General features: G+C 42.3%; 1 long non-coding RNA gene across 1 annotated transcript in view; it reads right to left on the reverse strand.

The window, feature by feature from the left end:
* Nucleotides 1-465: 465 nt before the first annotated feature.
* The window catches only part of LOC124802808, a 32,273-nt gene continuing 8,368 nt past the window's right edge, over nt 466-24,370 (reverse strand). Inside the window, exon 2 of the long non-coding RNA XR_007017156.1 lies at nt 466-1,716. This is a non-coding gene — a long non-coding RNA (uncharacterized LOC124802808). The remainder of the gene's footprint in view (nt 1,717-24,370) is intronic.

A 24,370-nucleotide genomic window follows, 5' to 3' on the forward strand; every position in this document is an offset into this window, starting at 1 on the left:
TATCTGGAAAAGATGACCAGTTGACGCTACGGCTATTGTTTTACTGCTGATCCGTCAAACGACTGCACACTGATTCGAAAATAAAAATTTATTTTCAACTTCTCTTAAACTCGTGGACAGTGTCACGAACGCTCTTTTCTGCAGTCGTCAACCAATCCTGTTGCGTGTCTCAATGTATTCATAAAAGAAATAAGGAACATCTGCGTGAATTCTTCTGCCTACGTTCATACTGGTTGGATTCCAGTCTGGTACTGCTGCACGATTATGGCTGCGATGGCGTCGTGTGCGCACTGAAATGAAATCTGACACTGCGCAGGCGCGTCTGCTGCTCGCTCCCTCGGCTACGGAGGTGTAATCACTGATATTTTGTGAGCTGGGAAAGAAGCATCGCTGGACGACCGGAAATCCGCTTATACTGTTCAGGTTATTTATAAGGGAAGACACAGATAGCAGTACTAAATCGTGTTTTTGATTATAAACTCTCAAAGTGTACATTTACTGTCAAATACTGCACTTTACATTAATTTTGCACAAACAGTACAAACTGTGAAAGCAGAACGTCTGATGTACAGACCTTCGACCATAGACAACTAGCAGACTGGGCTTGATGTACAGAGGTTATGTGCTTGGAGTGTCTCAGACATAAAACCACGTGACTTCGGCAAAATGTCGGCGAGATTTCAGATCAGGAATTTGCCTCCCGATATTTGTATCCTATTTTTCCCAAGTTTCTTAATGAAATGCTGCGTAATTCTTACAAAAACTTATTTTTTCTTCTGTGATAAATTAAACCAGAGCTACAGTTGACCTGCATCTGTTGCTGTTGCAGTTATAAAAGCCTAACAAATACATAAGACGCCACTTGAGTGGTTATCGAGACGAAATTACTCGATAAAATATCAATTATGGCAAATGAACTAAAATTCTTGTAAGAAATAATAGTGAGTTCGTGTCTGAACTAAAAACGTTGTATGCGCGGATTTTTTTTAAATCTCTGGTCAATTATAAATGAAAACAAACAGTTGATATTGTTGTCCGCGAAAGCTAGAGAAATGCAAACAAGAAGGAGCATTTAACACTGTTTCTTCCTCGTAATATGCTCAGGAAAATAGAAAAGCGTTGGAACAGCATCACTGCAAAGCCAACTCCCTCCTTTGGCCTGTCATAACATTTTTCCTGAGAGTGTTTTGCGCAAATGCGCTAGTGGAAAATTGGCTTAACGTCCTTGCGTTTCAGCGGCTCTAAACGCTGTCTTTGCCCTTCAATTTTTAGTAGAGACATTTTCATTGGCATATCAATACTTTGACATGAAATGTAATGCCGCCACAGGCAACGAAGCTTTCTGAAAACCCGTAAGCACAACACGAAACAACCACGTCTTGCCAGCAGTCACGTGGTTTCAGCCGAGAGATGTTTGAGCCACGAAAATGACGTCGTGTCCAGTGTACTAGTATCTAGTTACGGCCGAAGGTACAGACAAACCTTGTTCAGTGCTGAGGTGTTGGAGTACGGTAGGAAGAGAGGAAGCCAGAGTTGGCTGTGGGGCTGTTCAGAGGTAGCACAGGCAGACGGAGTCGCGGCACTCGAAGTACCCCGGAGGGCCGCCGCCGCGCTGCATGCTGCAGCTGAGCGCGCAGCCGGGGTCGAAGGGCCAGCCCAGCTGGGCCGACGTGCGGCTGCACACCTCCACGGCCGACCTCCTGCAGCAGCTGGGCGCTGACAACACACGGCGCCGCTTAAGTGTCTGACCACCTTCCCTTGACATCTGTTAGGTGGTGGTTAAGTTCCTATGGGACCAAATTGCAGACGTCATCGGTCCCTAGGCTCACACACTACTTAATCTAACTTAAACTAACTTACGCTGAGGACACACACCCATGCCCGAGGAAGGAGTCGAACCCGCGACGGAGGGAGCCGCTTGAGCCGCGGAAGACGCCCTAGAGAGCGCGGCTACCCTGCGCTGCGCCTCTGCTAGCATATGCTACGTGTGACAACACATGTCGTGAACACCTTGTTCGCCTGATTCCGGATCTACATCTACATCTACATCTACATGATTACTCTGCAATTAACATTTACGTGCTTGGCAGAGGGTTCATCGAACCACAATCATACTATCTCCCTACCATTCCACTCCCGAACAGCGCGCGGGAAAAACGAACACCTAAACCTTTCTGTTCGAGCTCTGATTTCTCTTATTTTATTTTGATGATCATTCCTACCTATGTGGGTTGGGCTCAACAAAATATTTTCGCATTCGGAAGAGAAAGTTGGCGACTGAAATTTCGTAAATAGATCTCGCCGCGACGAAAAACGTCTTTGCTTTAATGACTTCCATCCCAACTCGCGTATCATATCTGCCACACTCTCTCCCCTATTACGTGATAATACAAAACGAGCTGCCCTTTTTTGCACCCTTTCGATGTCCTCCGTCAATCCCACCTGGTAAGGACCCCACACCGGGCAGCAATATTCTGACAGAGGACGAACGAATGTAGTGTAAGTTGTCTCTTTAGTGGACTTGTTGCATCTTCTAAGCGTCCTGCCAATGAAACGCAACCTTTGGCTCGCCTTCCCTACAGTATTATCTATGTGGTCTTTCCAACTGGAGTTGTTCGTAATTTTAACAAAAAAATGGTTCAAATGGCTCTGAGCAATATGGGACTCAACTGCTGAGGTCATTAGTCCCCTAGAACTTAGAACTAGTTAAACCTAACTAACCTAAGGACATCACAAACATCCATGCCCAAGGCAGGATTCGAACCTGCGACCGTAGCGGTCTTGCGGTTCCAGACTGCAGCGCCTTTAACCGCACGGCCACTTCGGCCGGCTCGTAATTCTAACACCCAGGTAATTAGTTGAATTGACAGCCTTGAGAATTGTACTATTTATCGAGTAATCGAATTCCAACGGACTTCTTTTGGAACTCATGTGGATCACCTCACACTTTTCGTTATTTAGCGTCAACTGCCACCTGCCACACCATACAGCAATCTTTTCTAAATCGCTTTGCAACTGATACTGGTCTTCGGATGACCTTACTATACGGTAAATTACAGCATCATCTGCGAACAACTTAAGAGACTGTAAAATCGGAAGATGGCCAACATATGGTCCAAAAAGCCTATGATTGTTACGCTATTACGTCATTGCGCAGGGTAGTTATAATTATTAGCCTCGCAGAGTGGTCATGCGGTTTTGAGACGCTATGTCACAGACAGCGCGGCCCCTCTTGCCGGAGATTCGAGTCCTCCCTCGGGCATGGGTGTGTGTGTTGTTCTTAGCATAAGTTAGTTTAAGCTAGTTTAAGCAGTAAGTAAGTTTAGGGATCGGTGACCTCAGCAGTTTGGTCCTTTAGGAATCCACACACATTTGAACATTTTATAATTAATATTTCGTTGCTTCAGAGGGCCCCTATGAAAAACGAATGATCGTAGGAACACTGAAACTTTGTGGAAATATTTATACAGGTTTCATACAGGCATGTGGAAGAAAAATAACGAATTAACCGCTGAAAGAAACATATTTTAATTTCCACACGAGTGGGTAACATCTGATAATTAGTACCATGTTTATGTTCTAGTCAAATGAAGCTATATGTTTCCAAAGATCTTTTGAAGTTTGAGACATCTATGACCTATATACGCAGGTTGGGATTCGAACCCAGTTCTCCTGCTCACTAGGCACATGCACTAACCACTAAGCCACCCTGGCACAGTGGCTTTGCACACCTGGACAGACTACCCTAGCGCACTTCCCTCCTCTATAGTGGTTAGCAAATATGCCTATTCATCAGGAGACCAGTGTTCTCTGGAACTGTAGAGTTTAATTTGATTAAAGCAGTTGGAGAGTCTCTGCGATGATGTTCGGCTTTAGGGGAGCACAAAGGGGCTGAGCTGTCAATGGAAATTTCGATTGAGGAGGGAGTTGTGAGAAGCCACTGTGCCAAGGTGGCGTAGTGGTTAGTGCGTCTACCTGGTGAGTAGGAGAACCGGGTTCGAATACTTACCATGGTAAAAATTATCATTCGCCGCTTCAGTCTACATACATATATCATGGATGTTTGAGACTTGAGAATGTCCCTGGAACCACATGGTTTCATTTGGTTAAAGCACATATACCTGGGTTTCTTGCAGGATACCCCATTTCATTAGATCCTGAGGTGCTATGCCAATACAGTTGGAAACGCTCTGCAGTGCTGTTCGTGATTAGCGGTAATACCAAATGGGCTGAAGCGTGAATGGGAATTTGGATTGAGGAGGGAGGCGTCCTGAAGGTAGCTCGTGCAGTAGTGCAACCCCAGTGTGCCGTAGGTGTTAGCGTATCTGCCTAGTGAGCAGGAGAGCCCCTTCCGAATAGTGGCCTTCATACAAAGTTTCATTTATCGCTTCAGTCTGCATACTTACGTTCCAGGTTACAAACGTTGCTTAATGTGGCGAGCATCTGCACCCACGAAAACATGGAACTGCACGAGAAATTGCACTGCTACTGCCCGAAAAATTTCAGGTACAATGTTGGCCACATCCTTCGCTGGGCTCATGTTCAATCTCAAAAATGAGTTAGTGTCCCACCGGTAAACCCTGTCTTCCAGGTAACACCTCAGCCAGAGATCACAAGGGTTCGAGTCTCATGATCTTGGTGGCTTAGCAGTTTGGAACATTCGGACAATGATTCGGTTTTCTCCAAATGTGTTACAGATTAACCGGGTGAACTCACGAGCAATGCGCCAATACTCGAAAAGAACCATAGCTCTATAGCTGCTGTTTTGATAAGACTGGTTTACGATCAAACCACTGCTCATCTTGACCAGACCCATGTTGACTCTCTGCAGTCGTAATCAACATTTATTCTCGTGTAGCAACCCAAAGTCGGTGTCTCAGCACCGGCGCCTGAAGGCAAGTCATGACATCAACACTACTAACAACCCAAGCCGCACGGAGTGGCCCTGTGGTTTCAGGCGCCATGTCCGTGTTTCACGGCCACAGCCGCCGGAGGTTCGAGTTCTCCCTCGGCAATGGGTGTGTGTGTGTGTGTTGGTTTTGGCATAAATTGGTTTAAGTTAGTTTAAGTAGTTTGTAAGTCTAGGGACCGATGACCTCGGCAGTGTGTTCCCTTAGGAATTCACACACACACACACACACACACACACACGCACACACACACACACACACACACACACACACACATATATACACAACTGAAAGGTGGTTCCTATAAAGTTGAGTATCCGGACGGTAAATAGTTTTCCCTCTACAGTGGTTCAAGCACTGAAAGTTTAATTATAACCATAAAATATAATGCGACCAAACAAGGGAAAATACATTGATATCATGTCTTAGAAACCTCAAAACCACCTGAGGGAATAGTAACTGAATGAATATTTAAGTTAGTAGAATCAATGAGACTGCACGTATACCAACGAACTTTGGAAAGAAAATAATCCACACAATCCTGAAGACATTAAAGGCAAATAAATGTGATAATCTTCGCAATATCAGCTTAACAGTTTAAACATTCAATCTGACCACGAGAATAATATACGAAAGAACGGAAAATAAAACCGAGGAACTTTTAGATGACAATCACTTTGGCTTTAGGAAAGATTATGATGTTGCGCTTGATAATGGAGCGAAGGGTTAAGAAAATCAGGACATATTAATTGGAGCTGTTGATCCGGAAAAAGCGTTCGACAGCGTAAAATGGAATAAGATGTTTGGAATTCTCAGAAAAATTGGCATAATATTCACGGAGATACGGATAATTTACAATATGTGGAAGAACAAGTAGGATATAATACGAATGGAAGACCATCACTAAAGTGGTTGGATTAAAAGAGGTGTAAGAACACGATGTAGATTCTACGTCTAATAATGACGAATATTAAAAAAGTGTTCCAAAGTGTGATTAAAATTCAGAGTGAAAGGATATGAATGATAATATTGCTATAAATGATAATACTGCCGGTGACGTAACTACCCTTGGCGAAATTGGCGAAGAATTAGAGAATATGTTAAATGAAGTGGTCTAATGAAATGATGTGGACAGAGTACACCAAAGAAAGAGGAAAGTTGCGAGGAGTAACACGAATGAGATTAGGAAATGGTTAATTTTGGCGACACCGTAGTAGACGATGTGAAAGAATTCTGTTATCTTGGAAGCGAAACAACACAGGACGGAGGAAAGAACGAAAGGCAGTCTACTATAAGGGCAGTCAAATGAAAACCGAACACCCGGTACAACAGGACCATGAAATGTACCATTCAAAAGTAATCCTCACGCGTTAAGAAATTTATTGCACTGAGAGACGAGATGATCGATTCCTGTTCGCAGAACGCGATAGGCCGTTCACCGATCCACAATTGCACCCACTACGGCATGTCCACGTCCGACTGAAACCGACGTCCACACATGTTTCTTCAGATCGCCAAAGATGTTAAAATCACACGATGAAAGATCCGAACTGTGTGGAGGATGTTGCAGTGTTTACCAACCAAATCGCTGAATCGCAGACTTCGATTGCCAATGTGGGGGCGGGAGTCACCGTGCAGCAGGATGAATGCGTCCGACAAAATTCCTAGGCTTGTTGATGGCGGATTGCAGTTTCTTCATAACGCTGCGCATTGGTTGAGGCTCCACGCTCGAGGAACGCGACGAGCAGAGGACCCTGCATTCGAAGAAGAAGGTCATCATGATCTTACCGGAACCTGTGTCAACAGCTTTGAATTTCTTTAGCAGGGGAGATGTGAGATGTTTACACTGTTGGTTTTGCCATTTGCACTTGGGCTGTCGGAATGCAAACCGAAGACTACACTAAAGAGACTGCCTACACTACACTTGTAGGTCTTCTTCTGGAGTATTGCTCTACGGTGTGGAATCAGCATCAGTTAGGATCCATGGACGACGTCGAAAAAGTTCAAAGGATGGCATCTCATTTTGTACTATCGCGAAGTAGAGGAGAGAGCTCCATGAATATGATACGTGAATTAAGGTGGCAATCATTCTAACAAAGGCGTTTTTCATTGCGGCAGTATCTTCTCGTAAAATTTCAGTCACCAACTTTCTTCTCAGGGTGTGAAAATATTATGTTTGGGGGGGGGGGGGGGGGATGATCGTCATAAAAAAATTAAAATAGGAGAAATCAAACCTCGCACAGAAAAATAGTTCGTTTTTCCCATACACTGTTCGAGAGTTGATCCATAGAGAAAGAGCTTGAGGATGGTTCGATGATGATCAGCCAGGCACTTAATTGTGACCTGCAGAGTAGTCCTGTAGATGTAGATGTAGATAGGAAGCACTGCAGAAAATTTGGAGGTAAACGAGTAGTACGTGTTTTTACATTACAAAAGAATGGGGCCCTTGGTTTCTTCTGATGTCAACATCTGATTTGCGGTGAGTGTCGACATGTCGCCACTGCCTACTGTTTGTTATTTGTTCAGTTTTCACACTGATGGTATAAATGAGACGGTGTAGTGCATCACTGTGATGTGAAGGTTGGTGGCAATAATGTTGCGATATTTCCTAGACTATCGTTCCGTTGTGATGGCCAGACAGCTAGGCAAGCATTTTCTCCTCTCTGATTCTAACATGGAGAATAACTACAGTCGGTCGCTCTTGTAATTCGTGAAATGAAATTTAGTACAGACGAGCGACTCACCGCGGCTTCGCATGTGTGGCACTTAATACCTGCGGGCGGACGACTTGTCTGGTCGAATGGTAATTTGCTTACGACTGAATGCGTTGAGTTATAATTCAAATTAGGAGAACTACGTTGTGTAACTGAATATTACCTCCACATTCCGGTATAATTAAAACGATTTATGCAGGAAAGTTCTCTGGGGGAAAATACATCATATTTCAGCCAATTTACACGAAATATTTGTAAATTATACGCAGAAACCTTCCTGGGATTCTGTCTATGTGTTAGTGAATATCACATCAATATCACTATCGCAGTGTCTGCGATAAACCTCTACACACACAGACAGAAAAAATATGCGCCGACAAACTGTAGTTTATAATATTTAGTCACTACATGTGCTGTATCTGTCCAAATGCTTCCAGGTGGACACTTACCGACTTGTTTTCTGTTTCTGTATTAACGCAGGCTGGTCAGACAATTAACAGATACAAATCTCACCATTACCTGAAATTTTTATACAAAAATAAATTAATTTTACAATCAGGGATTACCTTATTGCTCACACGGTACACTTACAGTATCCAGTAAATTAAATAAAAGAACTAAAATTTATAACTGAGAACGTACTCACATATCCCAGTTGGTGTGTTTAATGCAGTTGTGACAACACTTGGTTCTTCTGTGTAGCAATTGGATTTGAAATGTCCATTTGAAACGATCGAAACTGGTTGTCTGTTAAGACAATTATGATTTTGTTTGAAGAAAATAAGAAAAATCATCCTTCCTATGGCACTTTAGATTTTCATAGTAAGATGATGATGTTTGGTTTGTGGGGCGCTCAACTGTGCAAACATGAGCGCCCGAACAAAGTCCCAATTTTTACACAATCCATTTTTGTTGGCAATCCAATCTAGTCACTCTCACAAATGATGATGATGCTGAATTAATGAGGACAACACAAACACCCAGTCCCCGGGAAGAGAAAATCCCCAACCCGGCCGGGAATCGAACCCGGGACTCCGTGATCCACAGGCAGCAACGCTAGCCCCTAGACCACGAACTACGGGCTTTTACGTAGTAAGAAAAGATGTAACATAAAACTGCGAAGTCGTTCTCTTCGATTTCCTTATTCGATTCCACTTGAAATTATGCTGCTCGTCTTTTCAACTGCCATTCCAAGAAGCCGCAATTATCACTGTGCAGCAGAGTGCCGCAGAAAATTATTTATCGAATTTTCGATTGTTCTGAGCGGGTGGCAAATGGCCAATCTGTGAGGCGCTTTATCGTTTTAACTTTGCACTAGCTTCAGGATTAGAATAAAATCACGGGAAAGCCATGTCTCATGACCAGAGATTACCGAATGTTACTATCAAAATCGCAATCGATACACTAGTCAATAGTTGGCGTAGAAAGGTGAAGCAGCAGACTTGTTGCATAGGTATCATAATGTCTGATGTGACTAAATTCTTTAGTATGTTTGTGAAGTATAGTTATGGTAGACTCAGAAACTTACAATACCTATGAAAATTTTAGGGAGAAGCAGATAGTACACAATATTCTGCCGTTGACAATGTCATAAAACTCATGCTACAGGTATGTTACCAGCTCGTTATTCGTCTTTGTAGCCGAGGCAACTAACGGAGAGGCACCTAGTTCGTTGAAGTATTCACCACCAATATTTCGTCCACACAGTTGTGGCGCTAAGTTCCTGATCACCAGTCGTTGCGTCAGTGCCGTGGATTAAATTCCAAAACTCTCTGCAGTACGTTTTGGAAGAGAGCATATCGGTTGCTGGTGATCCGTGCGGCACTGTAAGCTCGGCTGCCACCTCGATTCTTTTCGAGAGTAGTAGACTATGTGCTGGCAGAAAGTTTCGCCCTCTCCCTTTCCTCATCACCATATCACACAAATATTACATCGCACTATACATGCATCCATTACAGTCACATACACAGATACACTACGGACACACACACACCGTGAGGACAAGGGCTTTTATAGATGAAGGAAGAAAACTCATTCCCGGTAGACTTCTCAAGTTCTCTCAGTCAACAACGCCATGTGACTCCTTCGCTCTATTTTACCACCTCTTTTTGGTTTTCGATCGAAGTCCGGAAAATAACAGAGGGTGCGTTTTTGGTCACTGAGAGCTGCAACGTTAGGTGGGTAATGGAGCCTCTCAGGGAAAGGGGAGGAACGTCGGGGAAGAATGCCACTGTGCCCTCAGTACGTTTGCCTGCAGGTCTCATCTGCATGTGGAGGAGCCTCTGCCGGTGGATACAGAACGCAGTGGGTCCAACTGCCTGAGGTTAGTGGCTCATGTCACCACCAACGACTCCAGCGTCTTGGATTCTGGGGGTAGCCTCGGTCCCTTTAGGTCACTGGCAGAATTGGTGTTGGTAGCTAGCATTAGACGCGGAGTGCAAGCGCAACTCACCATTTGCAGCATGGAACGCAGAGTCGACAATGGACCTCTGGTTTGGAGGCGAGCTGGAGCTTAAACCAGAGGTCCAGACAGTCCTGTGACGGCCTCGGGTGCGAATATCTTGATTTACGCTGTCTGGTGGACAAATGTAAGTTCCCTAACACGTCCTGAGTGCACTACACGGAAGAAGCAACCACTGGGGTAGTATGTGGCGTGCAAGTGGTTTTTGTTTTTTTGGGTTAGAGGAACCCCCCCCCCCCCCCCCCCCTTAGAGACAACGATGAAATGCCTGCGTAATGTACGATCAGCCGCATTACCCTCAGAGAAACCTGAGCCTTTCCACTGGAAAAAGAAAATGTTAATAAATCACTAAACTGTAGGAATGTCCGTCGTAAGATACCAAAATTAGTCTCCCTTATTAAAAATAATAATAGCATGATATTATTAACAACAGAAAATTATCTGAACTTGGCAATGAACGGCAGCGAAATACAGCACTCGCACAAAATTTGAATATATATTGCAAGGATAGAGTAGGTGCCAGCTGTGGCGACGTATTTATCGCCATAAAGAACCCTATAGTAGTTAGTGAGATTATTACAGATTTCGGATGTGAAACAGTCAGGATAAAGTAAGCATCAAAGATGGGTGAAATGAAATATGTATAAATGATCTAGTAGAAAGCGTCGGATGCTCTTTAAGGCTATTTGCAGATGATGCAGTTGTTTATACCAAAGTAGCAACGCCAGAAGATAGAAAAATTTGCTGAACGACCTGCAGAGAATTGATGAATGGTGCAGACTCTGGCAGTTGACCCTGAACGTAAATAAATGTAACATATTGCGCATACATAGGAAAAGAAATCCACTACTGTACAGCTACGCTATTGATGACAAACAGCTGGAGACAGCGTCTGCCGCAAAATATCTAGGCGTAACTATTCAGAGCGACCTTAAGTGGAACGACCATATACAACAGATAGTGGGAAAAGCAGACACAAAATTCAGATTCATCGAAAGAATCTTAACGAAATGCAACTCATCCACCTAGGAAGTGGCTTATAAGGCGCTTGTTCGCCCGATTCTAGAGTATTGTTCATCTGTCTGGGATCCCTATCAGGTAGGGCTGATAGAGGAGATAGAGAAGATCCAACGAAGAGCAGCGCGTTTCGTCACGGGATCGTTTAGCTGGCGAGAGAGCGATACGGAGATGGTAAACAAACTCCACTGGCAGACGTTACAAGAGAGACGTTACGCATCACGGAGAGATTTACCATAGACATTTCGGGACAGCACTTCTATTACAGATTTACGATGTGTAACAGTCAGGGTAAAGTAAGCACCAAAGGTGGGTGAAATTAAATGAAATAATTATTTGCCATCATTGATGGCTGGGAACCCAACGGGGGACGTTAGGCACCCGAGTTGCAACTCTCTTCAACTGACGCTACGTTGGGCGACTTGCTCGTCGCTGAAGATGAAATGATGATGAGGACAACACAAAACGCAGTTCTCGGCCAGAAATCGAACCTGGGCCCACTGCGTGGCAGTCAGACGCACTGATCGGTCAGCTAAGGGGGCAGACCGTCAAAGATGGGTCAAGTATGTAATTGGATTCTCTTCTAGACCACTTGCGTCAGGAATTTACTATCAGAGAGTTTCAGGAATTACTTGGGCAATATACCGAGTATGTTTCCTGACCATGCTGCTGCAATAGAGCGAGACTTCTATTTGCCAGTTACACAATGGGACAGTGAAGCAATTACAGCTGGTGGCAGTGAAAGGCATTCGTGTGACATAGTTCTGAATGTCTTCTCTGAAAACTACTTCGAGCAGATAGTTGGAGAACGAACGTGGGAGGGTAGTGCCTTAGACATTCTATTACCCAAAATACCCGAACTTTTAGAATCAGTTACCTTCGAGTAGAGAATCAGTTGTTAGCATCTATGACTACGGTTATTAAAATGATTGTTAAAAAAAGGTTAGGAAAATAATTTTGGTTAGAAAAAGTGGCAGAGTAATTGCGGAGTACGTTATTACTAACATTTAGTACCAAGGACCAAGATATGGGGCACAAACGGCTAAAATTCCAGGAAATTCTACAATATGTCTTGGATAACTATCTGCACAAGGTTTGAGTATAGAAAAGACACATCATGGTTGAATAGCCGCGTTATAAAATTGATGCGAATACTGAATTCAGTCTCCTGAAACTGTTTCACCACGGGTGACTGCAATAATCTTCCTTCTGTCAATTGTCGCACGAATGAAGAAATGGCAAGTATTGAGATAAGGGATCGGGGAATGGAAAATCAACTAAAACTGTTGGGAAGTCATCTGGATCGGATGAGGTAGCCGTGAGGTTCTACAGAGATTGTGAGAAAGAACTTGCTCCCCTTCTAGCAGTAGTTTATTGTAGGTCAGTGGAGGAACTAAAGGTGCCAAGTGATTAGAAAAAAGCGCAGTTCATTCCAATTTTCAAGAAAGGACGTCGAACATACGGGTATAATTGTGGGCCTACAGCACTGATGCCTATCTGTTGCAGAACTGTGAAAGAAGTTCGATGCGCACGTACTGTGACGTTGTGAGAACTTTCTTTACAAAAATCATCGTTTCCCTTGATTTCCAGAAGGCGTTTGATACAGTTTCGAGCTGTCGTCTAGTGAACAAAATACGAGGTTAGCTAGTATTGCAGCAGATTTTTGACTTGGCGCCGGGCTTCCTTGCAGACAGAAATAAGCGCGTCGCACTTAATGGTACAAAACTGACTGACGTAAAGGTAATTTCCAGAATACATTAAAATAGAGGCGTTATTAGTTACAAGTTATGACTGGGTGTTGTGTGCTGTCCTTAGGTTAGTTAGGTTTAAGTAGTTCTAAGTTCTAGGGGACTGATGACCATAGATGTTAAGTCCCATAGTGCTCCGAGCCAGAGCCACAGTTACAAGTTAAGTCAGTGACCTAGTGGATGGTTAATGAAGAGATCGTGAGGCTATTCACGGACGATGCCATTTTCTATAGGACGGTTGCAGCACCAGAAAGAAGCCTGTAGCGAAATGAAGGAAAGCCTACAGAGGATCAATGATTGACCCTGAAAGTAAATAAATGTTACGTTTTGTGCAAAAAAAAGGGCAAGAGATCCACTACTGTTCGATTACACTATAGGTGACAGGTCATTGCAAACAGTAACTACCATAATACATCTAGGAGAGTAAACATCTGGAGCAACCTAAAATAAATAAAAAAAGCCTTTTCATCAGTCTGTGGGCTTTACAAAGTAGGATTAATACAAGTGTTGTGTAGACGTTTCACAAAATCCAGTGGTAGACGCTACGAGATAAACGTTGTGCATCAAGGAAAAGTTTATTGTTGAAATCTCTAGATCTTACATTCCAAGAAAAGTTGAGGAACATGTTATTTCTTCTCGTGAAACGATCACGACGAGACAGTTAGAGAAATAAGATGTCATATGGAGCTTTAGCGAAAGTCATTTTTCTCAATCGTCTTTCGTGAGTAGAACATGACATGAATTATACGGGGAGCGGGGGGAGGGGGGGGGGGAAATTTCGGCTAGTGTCTTTCCAGAAGGCGTCACCACATATATGATGGAAGACAGCTGGTACACAGTAAGCCACAAATTATAGAAAACAGGCAGTCAATAAAAACTGTACATTACTGACATTGACTGAGATATAAACCTGTTTTGCCACTTGAAAGACCTAAATGCGTCTTGTCATATAGAAAGTTACACAAAAGGTAACTGGTTGCTGCGTTTCGTCAAGTAACTTCGAGAGGGGCAATAGTATGCTGATTTGGAAAGTAACTGAAACACCCTTGTGATGACAAACTGATTCACAGGGATTTATGAATGGTTGCGTAATCCATCTGCGGTTTCACTTTATCTCTTGCTTATTATTTCTTTCAGATTCTAGTTCATACACTGTTTCTTTTTCTGCAACGCCAACTGTGTGCTTGTTTGTGGTTCTGTGTAAGCTTCTGGAATAAGTGGAATGGGGAAGTTGGTCTTGGTTTACCTGGCAGTCATCCCAAAGAGGAGGTTCCAAGTGCAACAGGGGTTTGCTGGCCTAGAGTCAACACATGCGGCAGAGTGCTGCATTAGTAGGTGCGGGAATGATGCAGTCAGTAGGGCGTCCCCGTTGTACGAGGTACTATAGTTCAATTCTTTTATCTTGGCGGCTCGCGCATGCCCGCCCAGACGCGGGAGATTGCTGCGTTGCCAGTTGCACACGACGCGCGCGCCAATAGAAGCAGCGCCATAGTATAGCATAGTTCGCAAACTTACGTTTAGGGGGGAGCACGCGGTTCATGAAGTAAAGCCACCACGGCTGCATTAACCCTTTCGCTGCTACAAAGACGTGCTCCCTGCATTCCGCGCTGTGCGCGATTTTGTCACTGCACTGCTCGCCTGTGCAGACACATCGTGTTCCGACTGCTTTGACACTCTTATCATTCGATTCCACAAAAACTATTTGGCCCAAAAATTTGATTTTTACACATCTCCTTGACTGATACCTTCCTCCCATAAATGACTTAATTTTGTTTCGATATTCAACGCAGTTATTGTGCAGCATTAAATGTAGCAAACCATTGCACGAAATTTTGAAGAGTTTGCAGAGGTAAAAGTCCATAGAGTATACTTTCCGTATGGCCGATTTTAGTTGCCACAATGTTGAGAATGAAATGTGGACAAGATACCTAAATTTCATATAAAATTTATTGTATAACAATATCTCATTTAAGTACCACATAGGTGTCGTATGTAATATTGAGAAATATTCCGTCTTTCGCTACTGTAACAAAAGTTTTATCAACACTGAGCACGTTTGGCTTTATTTTAAAGCACTTCAATCAAAAGGAAGTAGACAAAATACATTAAACAAAACTGTGGACTTACAAAAAATTAGGACTTGAATATATCGTCTATCAGTGAAGTGCTCTGAGCTATGTCAAATATAATTTTTGTGTGTGAAGTGCTCTGAGCTATGTCAAATATAATTCTTGTGTGTGGCACACACAAACATCATTTATTTGCTAAAACACTGATCAGCCAACACAAACTTTGAATATTGCGTTACCGCAGCACAAAACCACGAAAGGCGACTTGGCAATGGAGGAGACAAAATACTGTCCACTGAAGATGCTTCAAAAGAGAAAAACGCGTCTGGTCGAAATAAGTCGCTTGTTACAGTTGCAGAAGAGGAATATATTTCAGTACCATTGATAAAACTGCGACTGTGGAACAAAAACAAGAAAGACAACATAAGTACCATTGTGTATGTGCCATATCTTTCATTGATTGAAGTGCTTTAAAATAAAGCCAAACGCGTCCGGTGTAAATAAAACTTTTATTACAGTCGCGAAAGACGGAATATTTCTCAATATTACATGCGACACCTATGTGGTACTTAAATGAGATATTGTTATACAGTAAATTTTATAAGAAATTTAGGTATCTTGTCCACACTTCATTCTCAACATTGTGGCAACTAAAATCGACCATACGGAAAGTATCCACTATGGACTTCTACCTCTGCAAACTCTTCAACATTTCGTGCAATGGTTTACTACATTAAAATGCTGCATAATAACTACGTTGAACATCGAAACAAAATTAAGTCATTTATGGGGGGAAGGTATCAGTCAAGAAGACGTGTAAAAATCAAATTTTCGGGCCAAATAGTTTTTGTGAAATCGAATGATAAGTGTGTCAAAGCAGTGGGAACACCATGTGGCCGGCCGGAGTGGCCGTGCGGTTAAAGGCGCTACAGTCCGGAACCGCGTGACCGCTACGGTCGCAGGTTCGAATCCTGCCTCGGGCATGGATGTGTGTGATGTCCTTAGGTTAGTTAGATTTAAGTAGTTCTAAGTTCTAGGGGACTGATGATCACAGCAGTTAAGTCCCATAGTGCTCAGAGCCATTTGGACCATTTGAACACCATGTGTCTGCACAGCCGAGCAGTGCAGTGATGACAAAATCGCGCACAGCGCGGAATGCGGGGAGCACGTGTCTGCAGCAGCAGAAGGGTTAATGAAGAGACAAAGCACTAGAAATTTCAAAAAATTGCGTTCAAACGAATATAATTCGTGAAGTAAGGCACTTCGATATTGTTTTTAAATAACGAAAATATTTAGCACCACACAAGGTTTGAACTCATTACCTTTCGCGTAAAGGCCGGACACGTTAACCGTTACTCTAACACAGCTCGACTGTTTGTAGAAGGCCATGAGGAGTCTAACACGTCACGCAAATACTGACAAACACAGTTGGTATGACTATGAATTACTCACGCTTCGTCGAAGTACAATAGGAAATAAACAATTACCGCTGTTCTTTATTGCGAAAAAGCGGTTCGTGAGATTGACACAAACACCTTTCCTTGCTATCGCCTGAATTAGGAGTCTTATTGCTTGTTTGGTTTAATTAATTAATAGATTCCTCGACTTGCGCCATAGGGTGGTGGGGTTTCGGGTTCCGCTGGATAGGTCAGGAGTCCACTACACGCAACAAGCGGCTACACGGGTAGCAGGGGTTGTGTGGCGTGGGCTGGGCGGTTTTTTAGGTTAGATGGCCTTGGGCAAGTACAGAAAGGGCAACAGCCTCAACGGGTGCGGGGCAAAGTCAGGACATGCGGGGAACAAGCAGCAATCGGTATTCTAATTGTCAACTGTCGAAGCTGCGTTGGTAAAGTACCGGAACTTCAAGCGCTGATAGAAAGCACCGAAGCTGAAATCGTTATAGGTACAGAAAGCTGGCTTAAGCCAGAGATAAATTCTGCCGAAATTTTTACAAAGGTACAGACGGTGTTTAGAAAGGATAGATTGCATGCAACCGGTGGTGGAGTGTTCATCGCTGTTAGTAGTAGTTTATCCTGTAGTGAAGTAGAAGTGGATAGTTCCTGTGAATTATTATGGGTGGAGGTTACACTAAACAACCGAACTAGGTTAATAATTGGCTCCTTTTACCGACCTCCCGACTCAGCAGCATTAGTGGCAGAACAACTGAGAGAAAATTTGGAATACATTTCACATAAATTTTCTCAGCATGTTATAGTCTTAGGTGGAGATTTCAATTTACCAGATATAGACTGGGACACTCAGATGTTTAGGACGGGTGGTAGGGACAGAGCATCGAGTGACATTATACTGAGTGCACTATCCGAAAATTACCTCGAGCAATTAAACAGAGAACCGACTCGTGGAGATAACATATTGGACCTACTGATAACAAACAGACCCGAACTTTTCGAATCTGTATGTACAGAGCAGGGAATCAGTGATCATAAGGCCGTTGCAGCATCCCTGAATATGGAAGTTAATAGGAATATAAAAAAAGGGAGGAAGGTTTATCTGTTTAGCAAGAGTAATAGAAGGCAGATTTCAGACTACCTAACAGATCAAAACGAAAATTTCTGTTCCGACACTGACAATGTTGAGTGTTTATGGAAAAAGTTCAAGGCAATCGTAAAATGCGTTTTAGACAGGTACGTGCCGAGTAAAACTGTGAGGGACGGGAAAAACCCACCGTGGTACAACAACAAAGTTAGGAAACTACTGCGAAAGCAAAGAGAGCTCCACTCCAAGTTTAAACGCAGCCAAAACCTCTCAGACAAACAGAAGCTAAACGATGTCAAAGTTAGTGTAAGGAGGGCTATGCGTGAAGCGTTCATTGAATTCGAAAGTAAAATTCTATGTACCGACTTGACAGAAAATCCTAGGAAGTTCTGGTCTTACGTTAAATCAGTAAGTGGCTCGAAACAGCATATCCAGACACTACGGGATGATGATGGCATTGAAACAGAGGATGACTCGCGTAAAGCTGAAATACTAAACACCTTTTTCCAAAGCTGTTTCACAGAGGAAGACCGCACTGCAGTTCCTTCTCTAAATCCTCGCACAAACGAAAAAATGGCTGACATCGAAATAAGTGTCCAAGGAATAGAAAAGCAACTGGAATCACTCAATAGAGGAAAGTCCACTGGACCTGACGGGATACCAATTCGATTCTACACAGAGTACGCGAAAGAACTAGCCCCCCTTCTAACAGCCGTGTACCGCAAGTCTCTAGAGGAACGGAGGGTTCCAAATGATTGGAAAAGAGCACAGATAGTCCCAGTCTTCAAGAAGGGTCGTCGAGCAGATGCGCAAAACTATAGACCTATATCTCTTACGTCGATCTCTTGTAGAATTTTAGAACATGTTTTTTGCTCGCGTATCATGTCATTTCTGGAAACCCAGAATCTACTATGTAGGAATCAACATGGATTCCGGAAACAGCGATCGTGTGAGACCCAACTCGCCTTATTTGTTCATGAGACCCAGAAAATATTAGATACAGGCTCCCAGGTAGATGCTATTTTTCTTGACTTCCGGAAGGCGTTCGATACAGTTCCGCACTGTCGCCTGATAAACAAAGTAAGAGCCTACGGAATATCAGACCAGCTGTGTGGCTGGATTGAAGAGTTTTTAGCAAACAGAACACAGCATGTTGTTATCAATGGAGAGACGTCTACAGACGTTAAAGTAACCTCTGGCGTGCCACAGGGGAGTGTTATGGGACCATTGCTTTTCACAATATATATAAATGACTTAGTAGATAGTGTCGGAAGTTCCATGCGGCTTTTCGCGGATGATGCTGTAGTATACAGAGAAGTTGCTGCATTAGAAAATTGTAGCGAAATACAGGAAGATCTGCAGCGGATAGGCACTTGGTGCAGGGAGTGGCAACTGACCCTTAACATAGACAAATGTAATGTATTGCGAATACATAGAAAGAAGGATCCTTTATTGTATGATTATATGATAGCGGAACAAACACTGGTAGCAGTTACTTCTGTAAAATATCTGGGAGTATGCGTACGGAACGATTTGAAGTGGAATGATCATATAAAACTAATTGTTGGTAAGGCGGGTACCAGGTTGAGATTCATTGGGAGAGTGCTTAGAAAATGTAGTCCATCAACAAAGGAGGTGGCTTACAAAACACTCGTTCGACCTATACTTGAGTATTGCTCATCAGTGTGGGATCCGTACCAGGTCGGGTTGACGGAGGAGATAGAGAAGATCCAAAGAAGAGCGGCGCGTTTCGTCACTGGGTTATTTGGTAACCGTGATAGCGTTACGGAGATGTTTAATAAACTCAAGTGGCAGACTCTGCAAGACAGGCGCTCTGCATCGCGGTGTAGCTTGCTCGCCAGGTTTCGAGAGGGTGCGTTTCTGGATGAGGTATCGAATATATTGCTTCCCCCTACTTATACGTCCCGAGGAGATCACGAATGTAAAATTAGAGAGATTAGAGCGCGCACGGAGGCTTTCAGACAGTCGTTCTTCCCGCGAACCATACGCGACTGGAACAGGAAAGGGAGGTAATGACAGTGGCACGTAAAGTGCCCTCCGCCACACACCGTTGGGTGGCTTGCGGAGTATCAATGTAGATGTAGATGTAGAATATGTAGAATATGAAGCAATTGGTATAAAGAATGCTTTTTCCAAACTTTCTATAAAAGAAAGTCTGCTATCAAGACATTGATTTTGTTCTATTACTTTATTTATGACTGAACGTTTCTAAAACTGAAGACACTCGTCCATGCTCTGAACTGCAGTCGAGATCTGGCAACGTCGTTCTTTGTTCATTGGCTGACTGTGTTTTGTGACGTCAGATGCGCAGAACGAACCTAAACTCGGCCGCCAACATAAATGACGTGCACTTTAGTGTCTGTGAAAACGGGGTTCTCTGAAGACAAATAGAGGCAGACAGGGTTTCGTTTGGGACGTACAATGTTTTTCATAGAACGCTCTCTGGTCTTACAAAAACCGAAAACTGTTTTTGGGTAAAAGGATGCCGTCCTGGAGTGATGGCAGAACATATTTGCACCGAGACAGCATCTTTGTATGTTGCATGAGAATCAGACACCTATTTAGGCTTTCCTTTGCTTTCAGTGCTGTGGGGGCCAAAGACGCCAGTCTAGCACCGAGCCTGGGAAAAGATTTGACCACTTGCTTCTCTGTGCGCGGAATGTAGCCCATTGGTTCATTTAGAAAGACAAGCAGGGGAGTCTCGGGCCGATTGCGAGTTAGTCACTCTTTTTCGGTGCAGTTCCTCCGGCTTATGATATCTCGTGCTGATGAACTGCAGAGCTAGAGGGACTTTGGAAATCAGGGACGTTTTCCCGTCCCACAACTAATGTTGGGTGCTCATCTGGTTGCAGCAACACGTCTCGCAGCTGTAGTTTCCGGCACACAGTTTGTAAGATGAATCTGCCCTGCGGTGTTTCGAGACTTGGATGAAATGTAGGTACAACTGAACTAAGAGTTTTATTCAGTCACTAATCGTCATTCCAAATATGTAAGTGTTCACATAGCTCATCACTAATTTATTTGGAAAAAATTTGGTCTTGGACTATGTGTAACTGCGTGACTAGATTCATGCAACAAATTACACAACTACCGACTAGCGATAAATTATGTGGTTGTCTTTCAAAACTAGTTTGATGTTATCCACTTGCTCACCCCTTACCAATACAGGCTTGCCACATTTATATTGTACTAATTAACTGTATCAGTGCTTGTACTTGGTGTGATTTCACTGTTCTCTCAGTCTTCGTAATATCAAATTACTGGACCTTGTTGATACAGAGGAAATAAATGCAATTTTAATGGACCTTGAATTTAATTTAAGTATCTAGGAATTCTGTGTACTTTCATGTTAGATATGTAAGTAGGCTGTTTAGGTTTTTATATTGGTAACGCCACGTAGCGCTCTGTATGAAAATCACTGGCTGTGCTGTGTGCAGTCTGTGGCTAGTTTGCATTGTTGTCTGCCATTGTAGTGTTGGGCAGCTGGATGTTAACAGCACGTAGCGTTGCACAGTTGGAGGGGAGCCGCCAGCAGTGGTGGATGTGGGGAAGTGAGATGGCGGATTTTTGAGAGTGGATAATCACTCATTGCTTTCATATGGCATCATATTTTGGGGTAATTCATCACTGAGGAATAAAGTATTTATTGCACAAATGCGTGTAATCAGAATAATAGCTGGAGTCCACCCAAGGTAATCCTGCAGACATTTATTTAAGGATCTAGGGATATTCACAGTAGCTTCTCAGTATATATACTCTCTTATGAAATTTGTTATTAACAACCAAACCCAATTCAAAAGTAATAGCAGTGTGCATAACTACAATACCAGGAGAAAGGACGATCTTCACTATTCAAGATTAAATCTAACTTTGGCACAGAAAGGGGTGAATTATACTGGCACCAAAGTCTTTGGTCACTTACCAAATAGTATCAAAAGTCTGACAGATAACCAACAAGTATTTAAGAAGAAATTAAAAGAATTTCTGAATGACAACTCCTTCTACTCCATAGAGGAATTTTTAGATATAAATTAAGAAAAAAATATATAAAAAAATAAAAATAAAAAATAAAGAAGAACAAAAAAACACAAAAAATAAAGTTGTTATATTAACTTAAGTATTTTGTTAAATTAACCTAATTATGTCATGTATTGGAAAATTCGACTCGTTCCACATCATTACGAAATATCGTATTCATGATCCATGGAACTAGTATTAATCTAATCTAATCTAATCTAATCTGTCCATCAGAAACAGTACGCGTCCCAGGCGTGTGTTGTCGCATGGTCGGTCGGTTCTCGACAGTGCAGGGCGTTATGAGGTGAGATGTCTTGTATTTAATTGGTATTGGTGTTGTTGAGTTAATTTTAAAGATTTTTATAGTGTTGTTTTATCGCCTTTTGTGGCGGTTGTTATTGCGGGGCAATTTGTGAGTAGCGAGGTGCTTCGCTTGTGTAGAATAGTGATATGGTGCACCACAGCAATTAGTTACTTTAATTCAGGGTGCTTGACCGTAAGCAGTGATCTGGGCATGGTCGCACTTTCTTATTTGACTTGTTCTTCACAGCTCCCTAGAGTCAGTTGAGCTAAAGCCTGTATAGTGTTCGCCATTGATTGTGCGGCTACGCCAGTTATGGTTACCTTTATCGGCATCTGTAGCTGATTATGTGATTCTGTGGGCGTGCTGGGCAGCCTGTGTGGCAGTAACTTATTTGCAATTGAGCAGAGCACTTATGAGCTTGGACAGCCCTAAGCCTTTTTCAAAGTATTGTAAGTTTTAAAAGTTTTGTTTCTGAAGCTTTAGCTCTGCTTCGCCTGACATTCAAGTTGTCTGATTGATAAAATTAAGCCCTGGTATTTACGTTGCCGGCCGCCCTTGAGGTCTGTGTTACGTAAACAAATAGTAGTGTCCAGTTGTTGGCTTCTTGGCGTTGGCATCGCACACCAGAGGCCTTAAAGGGGCATACGCGTACTATTTAAAGTAGGGAAGGTTGAATAAAATTTATCTGTTTATTGAACTTTAAGTCTTTGTGTTTGGGAATGAAAGTTTAGGGTTTTTTGCCGCAATTGTTGGCGCTAGGTATTTAGTCCGTGCTAAAGCACTAGCAGGACGAGAGGGGTGACTGAGGTCTTAGTTTCAGGTGTGGTGCCACAGAGGTCACCCTTCACCAGCAGGTCCTGCGGGATGCCTCATTGACATTCCACCGAGATTGAGCATTCCTCCAGCAAGACGGAGTGGGCGGCTTCCATCACCTCAACATCCAGATCAAAATGATTTCGTTCTGCAACGTATTTTAGGATTTGTACCTCTTTTAGTATGGTGTCTTGTTCGAAATGCAGATTTGTTAATCGATTAAGCATAACATGAAAATGGTCAGTATCCGATAAATGTCGAGCTTATGTACATAACTGACGTCTTTTTATGGTGAAACCCAGGTAATTTATTGTTTTGCTACTTTCCAGTTCTGTTGTGAATTTTATTTTGGGGTGTAGAGTGTTGAGAGAATCATGTAGTAGCTGGGTGTCTTCATTATCTCCATCTATTAACATCAGTGTGTCGTCAACATATCTGTAGCAGTATAAAACTTTGGAGATTGTGATTGTGGGAGGAAAGAATTTCTCTTCTAAATTATTTAAGAAAATGTCTGCTGTTACGCCTGCTATGCTGTATCCCACGGCTACATCATCTGCTTGAGTATCAAATTTACCATCGAAAAGAAACTAATTTTGTTGCAGTATTAAATTTAATAACTCAACGATTTCATTGAGGCCCATTGTGCTTTGTGCTGGTTTTTCTGAAACGTTCTATTACGGTAATTATTTTAACAATTGGAATGTTTGTATAGAGATTTCTGATATGAAATGAGACAAATTTGACAGTTTTGGGATTTTGATGTCATTTACTTTTCTGCTAGAAATCTAGAATTTTTGAATGTATTCTTTATTAAAAAGTGTATAGTTTCCCTAAATGTTATGTAGTTTTTTTCTAAGCAAGTATGAGGGACTGTTTATACAATCGATAACTGGATGGATATTTTATGAATTTTCGGTCCACATCATTTAGGTGTTCTAGGATTCATTACCAAACACACTGTTTTTTGCAGACAGATAGAATATTATTACACTGTTTGATGATTTTTTTGGTTTGTGCTGCATACTTGTTTGTAGGGTTTCTCATGATTTGTATGATGTTATTTACTGTGATATAGTCACTTATTTTTGCATATAGTCATTTCGTTTTAGTATGACTAAACTAATACCATTGTCTGGCTTTACTGTTATTGCGTTATTAGCTACTGTTTTATCATGAAATTGGCGTAATATCATATAGCCTTTGTAGTGGTTTTTGTAATTATTCCTGCTTTCTTTTCCTATTGCATTCGCTATCCTAATAGCGATTTCGTTTTGTGGTTTTATAGGTAATCTAGCTGGATCAATCGCTATTTTAGTGGTTGCTGTAAGTCCTTTTCTTCGCACTGTTGCGAAATTTGGGTTCTAGATTATATTTTAAAATATTATCTAATAGATTTTTTCGTCCTTTGTGAATACTATGTAAGTCAGGTATTCTGTTATGTTATAAAACTGGAATGGGAGTGTTTGCGGTGAACTTTTTGTATGGTATTGCATTTTTCTAACTTTTTGAACTTTATTTTTATGTGTAAATCGTACTTTATGGCTAATAATGTGTACATCTTTATTTATAAATTTTGGAACAAACACAAGTGGGCTGATACTCTTACTAAGGTCTAAATGTGAAGGTACGTATCTTGATTGAGGTACACTTTGTGATGGTTTTGATGCTTGGTTTCTTGTTGCATCCATAAATTTGGCGCATGTTGTTTGATGGTTGGTATAACTGCAGATTTTGTGACGCTCTTGATGTTCACATATGTAGTAATAATTTTCTTCTTTATGCATAGCTAGCTGCATTTTG

This window comes from Schistocerca piceifrons, chromosome 6 (genome assembly GCF_021461385.2).
Source record: "Schistocerca piceifrons isolate TAMUIC-IGC-003096 chromosome 6, iqSchPice1.1, whole genome shotgun sequence".
In the NCBI taxonomy this organism is placed as follows: Eukaryota; Metazoa; Arthropoda; class Insecta; order Orthoptera; family Acrididae; genus Schistocerca; species Schistocerca piceifrons.